Source organism: Ipomoea triloba, chromosome 4, assembly GCF_003576645.1.
Source record: "Ipomoea triloba cultivar NCNSP0323 chromosome 4, ASM357664v1".
NCBI lineage: Eukaryota > Viridiplantae > Streptophyta > Magnoliopsida > Solanales > Convolvulaceae > Ipomoea > Ipomoea triloba.
The window spans coordinates 16,080,069-16,087,046 of NC_044919.1; the positions used below are offsets into that span (position 1 = coordinate 16,080,069).

General features: G+C 46.1%; 13 non-coding genes and 2 pseudogenes across 13 annotated transcripts; all 15 read left to right on the top strand.

The window, feature by feature from the left end:
- Window positions 1-224: 224 nt before the first annotated feature.
- LOC116018206 lies at window positions 225-343 on the top strand. Its single transcript, XR_004098232.1, has one exon. It is a non-coding gene; the product is annotated as a 5S ribosomal RNA (ribosomal RNA).
- Window positions 344-480: 137 nt separating this feature from the next.
- On the top strand, window positions 481-600 carry LOC116018526. Its single transcript, XR_004098540.1, has one exon. It is a non-coding gene; the product is annotated as a 5S ribosomal RNA (ribosomal RNA).
- A 63-nt stretch (window positions 601-663) lies between these two features.
- LOC116018234 lies at window positions 664-782 on the top strand. Its single transcript, XR_004098260.1, has one exon. It is a non-coding gene; the product is annotated as a 5S ribosomal RNA (ribosomal RNA).
- A 129-nt stretch (window positions 783-911) lies between these two features.
- On the top strand, window positions 912-1,031 carry LOC116018457. Its single transcript, XR_004098472.1, has one exon. It is a non-coding gene; the product is annotated as a 5S ribosomal RNA (ribosomal RNA).
- A 63-nt stretch (window positions 1,032-1,094) lies between these two features.
- On the top strand, window positions 1,095-1,213 carry LOC116018296. The gene has a single exon (XR_004098320.1). It is a non-coding gene; the product is annotated as a 5S ribosomal RNA (ribosomal RNA).
- Window positions 1,214-1,532: 319 nt separating this feature from the next.
- Window positions 1,533-1,651, top strand: LOC116018323. The gene has a single exon (XR_004098346.1). It is a non-coding gene; the product is annotated as a 5S ribosomal RNA (ribosomal RNA).
- A 128-nt stretch (window positions 1,652-1,779) lies between these two features.
- On the top strand, window positions 1,780-1,898 carry LOC116018299. The gene has a single exon (XR_004098323.1). It is a non-coding gene; the product is annotated as a 5S ribosomal RNA (ribosomal RNA).
- Window positions 1,899-2,208: 310 nt separating this feature from the next.
- LOC116018427 lies at window positions 2,209-2,326 on the top strand. The gene has a single exon (XR_004098444.1). It is a non-coding gene; the product is annotated as a 5S ribosomal RNA (ribosomal RNA).
- Window positions 2,327-3,365: 1,039 nt separating this feature from the next.
- LOC116018480 lies at window positions 3,366-3,484 on the top strand. Its single transcript, XR_004098494.1, has one exon. It is a non-coding gene; the product is annotated as a 5S ribosomal RNA (ribosomal RNA).
- Window positions 3,485-3,758: 274 nt separating this feature from the next.
- On the top strand, window positions 3,759-3,902 carry LOC116017987 (annotated as a pseudogene).
- Window positions 3,903-3,957: 55 nt separating this feature from the next.
- LOC116018381 lies at window positions 3,958-4,076 on the top strand. The gene has a single exon (XR_004098401.1). It is a non-coding gene; the product is annotated as a 5S ribosomal RNA (ribosomal RNA).
- A 128-nt stretch (window positions 4,077-4,204) lies between these two features.
- On the top strand, window positions 4,205-4,323 carry LOC116018339. Its single transcript, XR_004098360.1, has one exon. It is a non-coding gene; the product is annotated as a 5S ribosomal RNA (ribosomal RNA).
- A 129-nt stretch (window positions 4,324-4,452) lies between these two features.
- Window positions 4,453-4,571, top strand: LOC116018272. The gene has a single exon (XR_004098295.1). It is a non-coding gene; the product is annotated as a 5S ribosomal RNA (ribosomal RNA).
- Window positions 4,572-4,708: 137 nt separating this feature from the next.
- Window positions 4,709-4,827, top strand: LOC116018263. Its single transcript, XR_004098287.1, has one exon. It is a non-coding gene; the product is annotated as a 5S ribosomal RNA (ribosomal RNA).
- Window positions 4,828-4,964: 137 nt separating this feature from the next.
- LOC116017988 lies at window positions 4,965-5,130 on the top strand (annotated as a pseudogene).
- Window positions 5,131-6,978: the final 1,848 nt, after the last annotated feature.

The following is a 6,978-nucleotide window of genomic DNA, read 5'->3' on the forward strand; positions in this document are numbered from 1 at the left end:
CGGAGAGAGAGGGTCAAGTAGATTTTGCGCGCAGTACATGACGGATGCAATCATACTAGTACTAATGCACCGGATCCCATCAGAACTCCGAAGTCAAGCTAATTTTTCTTTTAAACCGCTGGACCGCTCGCTAAGGATACCATCCTTTTAAACCGCTAAACTGCTAAGCGAGAGAAGTTGCGCGGAGAGAGAGGGTCAAGTACATTTTGCGCGCAGTACGTGACGGATGCGATCATACCAGCACTAATGCACCGGATCCCATCAGAACTCCGAAGTTAAGCGTGCTTGGGCGAGAGTAGTACTAGGATGGGTGACCCCCTGGGAAGTCCTCGTGTTGCATCCCCCACCCTCTTTTCCTCTTTTTAATTTTTCTTTTAAACCGCTGGACCGCTCGCTAAGGGTACTATCTTTTTAAACCGCTAACTGAGATAAGTTGCGCGGAGAGAGAGGGTCAAGTACATTTTGCACGCAGTACATGACGGATGCGATCATACCAGCACAAATGCAACGGATCCCATCAGAACTCCGAAGTAAAGCGTGCTTGGGCGAGAGTAGTACTACGATGGGTGACCCCCTGGGAAGTCCTCGTGACCGCTAAACCGCTAAGCGAGGGAAGTTTCGCGGAGAGAAAGGGTCAAGTACATTTTGCGCGCAGTACATGACGGATGCGATCATACTAGCACTAATGCACCGGATCCCATCAGAACTCCGAAGCTAAGCGTGCTTGGGCGAGAGTAGTACTAGGATGGGTGACCCCTTGGGAAGTCCTCGTGTTGCATCCCCCACCCTCTTTTTAATCTTTCTTTTAAACCGCTGGACCGCTCGCTAAGGGTGCTATCTTTTTAAACCGCGAAGGGAGATGGGTCGCGCGGAGAGAGAGGGTCAAGTAGATTTTGCGCGCAGTACATGACGGATGCGATCATACTAGCACTAATGCACCGGATCCCATCAGAACTCCGAAGCTAAGCGTGCTTGGGCGAGAGTAGTACTACGATGGGTGACCCCCTGGGAAGTCCTCGTGACCGCTAAACCGCTAAGCGAGGGAAGTTTCGCGGAGAGAAAGGGTCAAGTACATTTTGCGCGCAGTACATGACGGATGCGATCATACTAGCACTAATGCACCGGATCCCATCAGAACTCCGAAGTCAAGCGCGCTTGGGCGAGGATAGTACTAGGATGGGCGACCCCCTGGGAAGTCCTCGTGTTGCATCCCCCACCCTCTTTTTAATTTTTCTTTTAAACCGCTGGACCGCTCGCTAAGGGTACTATCCTTTTAAACCGCTAAACCGCTAAGCGAGAGAAGTTGCGCGGAGAGAGAGGGTTAAGTACATTTTGCGCGCAGTACATGACGGATGCGATCATACTAGCACTAATGCACCGGATCCCATCAGAACTCCGAAGTCAAGCTAATTTTTCTTTTAAACCGCTGGACCGCTCGCTAAGGATACTATCCTTTTAAACCGCTAAACCGCTAAGCGAGAGAAGTTGCGCGGAGAGAGAGGGTCAAGTACATTTTGCGCGCAGTACATGACGGATGCGATCATACCAGCACTAATGCACCGGATCCCATCAGAACTCCGAAGCTGAGCGTGCTTGGGCGAGAGTAGTACTAGGATTGGTGACCCCCTGGGAAGTCCTCGTGTTGCATCCCCCACCCTCTTTTTATTTTTTTTTTAAACCGCTGGACCGCTCGCTAAGGGTACTATCTTTTTAAACCGCTAAGTGAGATAAGTTGCGCGGAGAGAGAGGGTCAAGTACATTTTGCGCGCAGTACATGACGGATGCGATCATACCAGCACTAATGCACCGGATCCCATCAGAACTCCGAAGTCAAGCGCGCTTGGGCGAGGATAGTACTAGGATGGGCGGCCCCCTGGGAAGTCCTCGTGTTGCATCCCCCACCCTCTTTTTATTTTTTTTTTAAACCGCTGGACCGCTCGCTAAGGGTACTATCTTTTTAAACCGCTAAGTGAGATAAGTTGCGCGGAGAGAGAGGGTCAAGTACATTTTGCGTGCAGTACATGACGGATGCAATCATACCAGCACTAATGCACCGGATCCCATCAGAACTCCGAATTCAAGCTAATTTTTCTTTTAAACCGCTTGACCGCTCGCTAAGGATACCATGCTTTTAAATCGCTAAACCGCTAAGCGAGAGAAGTTGCGCGGAGAGAAAGGGTCAAGTACATTTTGCGCGCAGTACATGACGGATGCGATCATACCAGCACTAATGCACCGGATCCCATCAAACTCCGAAGTCAAGCGCGCTTGGGCGAGGATAGTACTAGGATGGGCGACCCCCTGGGAAGTCCTCGTGTTGCATCCCCCACCCTCTTTTTAATTTTTCTTTTAAACCGCTGGACCGCTCGCTAAGGGTACTATCTTTTTAAACCGCTAAGTGAGATAAGTTGCGCGGAGAGAGAGGGTCAAGTACATTTTGCGCCCAGTACATGACGGATGCAATCATACCAGCACTAATGCACCGGATCCTATCAGAACTCCAAAGTCAAGCTAATTTTTCTTTGAAACCGCTGGACCGCTCGCTAAGGATACTATCCTTTTATACCGCTAAACCGCTAAGCGAGAGAAGTTGCGCGGAGAGAGAGGGTCAAGTACATTTTGCGCGCAGTACGTGACGGATGCGATCATACCAGCACTAATGCACCGGATCCCATCAGAACTCCGAAGTCAAGCTAATTTTTCTTTTAAACCGCTGGACCGCTCGCTAAGGATACTATCCTTTTAAACCGCTAAATGGCTAAGCGAGAGAAGTTGCGCGGAGAGATATGGTCAAGTACATTTTGCGCGCAGTACATAACGGATGCGATCATACCAGCACAAATGCACCGGATCCCATCAGAACTCCGAAGTAAAGCGTGCTTGGGCGAGAGTAGTACTAGGATGGGTGACCCCCTGGGACCGGATCCCATCAGAACTCCGAAGTAAAGCGTGCTTGGGCGAGAGTAGTACTAGGATGGGTGACCCCCTGGGAAGTCCTCGTGACCGCTAAACCGCTGAGCGAGGGAAGTTGCGCGGAGAGAGAGGGTCAAGTACATTTTGCGCGCAGTACATGACCGATGCGATCATACCAGCACTAATGCACCGGATCCCATCAGAACTCCGAAGTCAAGCTAATTTTTCTTTTAAACCGCTAAACCGCTAAGCGAGAGAAGTTGCGCGGAGAGAGAGGGTTAAGTACATTTTGCGCGCAGTACATGACGGATGCGATCATACCAGCACAAATGCATCGGATCCCATCAGAACTCCGAAGTCAAGCTAATTTTTCTTTTAAACCGCTAAACCGCTAAGCGAGAGAAGTTGCGCGGAGAGAGAGGGTCAAGTACATTTTGCGCGCAGTACATGACCGATGCGATCATACCAGCACTAATGCACCGGATCCCATCAAAACTCCGAAGTTAAGCGCGCTTGGGCGAGAATGGTAGTAGGATGGGCGACCCCCTGGGAAGTCCTCGTGTTGCATCCCCCACCCTCTTTTTAATTTTTCTTTTAAACCGCTAAGTGAGATAAGTTGCGCGGAGAGAGAGGGTCAAGTACATTTTGCGCGCAGTACATGACGGATGCAATCATACCAGCACTAATGCACCGGATCCCATCAGAACTCCGAAGTCAAGCTAATTTTTCTTTTAAACCGCTGGACCGCTCGCTAAGGATACTATCCTTTTAAACCGCTAAACCGCTAAGCGAGAGAAGTTGCGCGGAGAGAGAGGGTCAAGTACATTTTGCGCGCAGTACATGACGGATGCGATCATACCAGCACAAATGCACCAGATCCCATCAGAACTCCGAAGTAAAGCGTGCTTGGGCGAGAGTAGTACTGCATGCTTGGGCGAGAGTAGTACTAGGATGGGTGACCCCCTGGGAAGTCCTCGTGACCGCTAAGCGAGGGAAGTTGCGCGGAGGGAGAGGGTCAAGTACATTTTGCGCGCAGTACATGATGGATGCGATCATACTAGCACTAATGCACCGGATCTCATCAGAACTCCGAAGTTAAGCGCGTCTGGGCGAGTATAGTACTAGGATGGGCGACCCCCTGGGAAGTCCTCGTGTTGCATCCCCCACCCTCTTTTTAATTTTTTTTTAAACCGCTGGACCGCTCGCTAAGGGTACTATCTTTTTAAACCGCTAAGTGAGATAAGTTGTGCGGAGAGAGAGGGTCAAGTACATTTTGCGCGCAGTACATGACGGATGCAATCGTACCAGCACTAATGCACCAGATCCCATCAGAACTCCGAAGATAAGCGTGCTTGGGCGAGAGTAGTACTAGGATGGGTGACCCCCTGGGAAGTGCTCGTGTTGCATCTCCCACCCTTTTTTTAATTTTTCTTTTAAACCGCTGGACCGCTCGCTAAGGGTACTATCTTTTTAAACCGCTAAGTGAGATAAGTTGTGCGGAGAGAGAGGGTCAAGTACATTTTGCGCGCAGTACATGACAGATGCAATCGTACCAGCACTAATGCACCGGATCCCATCAGAACTCCGAAGATAAGCGTGCTTGGGCGAGAGTAGTACTAGGATGGGTGACCCCCTGGGAAGTGCTCGTGTTGCATCTCCCACCCTTTTTTTAATTTTTCTTTTAAACCGCTGGACCGCTCGCTAAGGGTACTATCCTTTTAAACCGCTAAACCGCTAAGCGAGAGAAGTTGCGCGGAGAAAGAGGGTCAAGTACATTTTGCGCGCAGTACATGACGGATGCGATCATACCAACACTAATGCACCGGATCCCATTAGAACTCCGAAGTTAAGCGTGCTTGGGCGAGAGTAGTACTAGGCTGGGTGACCCCCTGGGAAGTCCTCGTGTTGCATCCCCCACCCTCTTTTTAATTTTTATTTTAAACCGCTGGACCACTCGCTAAGGGTACTATCCTTTTAAACCGCTAAACCGCTAAGCGAGAGAAGTTGCGCGGAGAGAGAGGGTCAAGTACATTTTGCGCGCAGTACATGACGGATGCGATCGTACCAGCACTAATGCACCGGATCCCATCAGAACTCCGAATCTAAGCGTGCTTGGGCAAGATTAGTAGTAGGATGGGGGCACCAGATCCCAGCAGAACTCCGAAGTCAAACATGCTAGGATTGGTGATCCCCTGGGAATTCCTCGTGTTGCACCCCTCACCCTTGCTAAGGTTTAGAAATACTATTCTTTTAAACCGCTAAGGGAGTGAAATTGCGCGGTGAGAAATGGGCAAATACATTTTGTGCGCAGTATATGACGGACCCAATTAGAACTCGAACCAACTGGTATGTCGAGTAGGAATTCCTTTAATTCTAGATGACAAGTAAAGTTAACAACTCTCTACCCAATCACTTTGGGAATGAACGTGTCATGAATCTCTTCACACGTGGCCCTATTAGCGATGTCTCCGACCTCAAAGTGCATGCACTACACGTGGCTAACATTCCGATCCCCTAGCATGTATTCTATTCAACCCTCTATATAAGGCACATTTAATATCTTGATAAGGGACTTCTGGACTTTCATCGAACAAATGCCATCTCGGAATCCTCCGTATATTACCTATTCGTATACCCCGGTGTATATTACAACATCAATGTAATTTATTTACACAAATAATGTATTTTTTATTTATGTTCACACAGCTATGTGGACCAATGATTGATATTTTGCCATGTGGGCCTTAACAAAAAATTTTATTGTTTTGTTTAGTCTATCAAAACACATTTTTAATTAGACATTGATAAATGTAATAGTATTTAATTAAAGAAATCGAATAACAAAATTTAGTTTTTTTTTTTGGGTGGCTTGGGAAAAGTTTTTTTTTTTTTTTGGTTCATCCCAATTCATATTTTAATCTTTTTTTTTTTTTGAAGATAAACGTAGCTATTTCCATTAATTCATAACATAAACCGTTTACATCAACGATCAATGAAATGGTAAACCATTCCTTACAGTCAGACATAGAAACAATTTTTCTAACTATGTTATAGAAAACTTGAATCGGAGACTGTTTCATAACTACGAAGCTATGTTCCTTCAGGGAGCTTAAAGCTTCATCAAAGATCTGGGTCTTCGTCATTATTCTTTTTTGCTCGCCCAGGATAAGATCAATACTTACCGAAACCAAACTAAACGATTTATGCTAATGAAAATGAAAAGCTCGTGAAAGTAACGAGAGGAAAACACAATAATAGAGAAAATAAAAGGTGGGTAAAGTCAAAGTAGGGTTGGGAGTTCAAGACTACCAACACAAACCCCAATACCTACCTACTATTATTTTATTCAAAGGGAAAGAAAACGGAAGAAGAAGATCTGTAGCAGTGGTCGGAGGCAGACGGAGCTGCAACAGTGGTCGGGACGGAAGAAGAGCGAGAGCAAACGTAGAAGGTGACCAAAACCGTCAGCTCAAAGCTCTATTAGAGCTCCGGCCGGAGGCCGGCGGTGGAAGCCGACAATTCATATTTTAATCAATCATTAATAAATGTAATAAATTCAAACTAAAAAAATTGAAGAATAAATTTAAAATATTTTTTAATGTTTTGGGCCATGGGCCGGCCTGAGCCAAAATTTTTATTATTTTGTCCAATATGATCAGACTCATATTTTAACCAAACTAGCTCAATATAGTTTAAATAATAACTAGACAACTCACTTATTTGTCATCACTCAAAGCGAGATAGAGAAATGAGTGTGAAGTAAGAATTTAAAAAATATTCAGTAAAAATTTTAAAAGATATTTTTTTTTATCAAAATATGTTATTTTTATTTTAACCGGAATAAGTACTTTCAATAGAAGAATATTAAAAATTTTGAAAAAATGACTTCCAAATGTCCTTTTTTTTATTTCCGACACTTAATTACTTGGGCATAAGATGCCATTCGAAAGACACTTTCTAAACCGACCCTTAATTACTTCAGTCCTTATACTGTGGACCATGAGTCATGGTTGATACTGCAGTTGTGTTGAACTGATACTGCAGTTGTGTTGAAAGGATACTGCA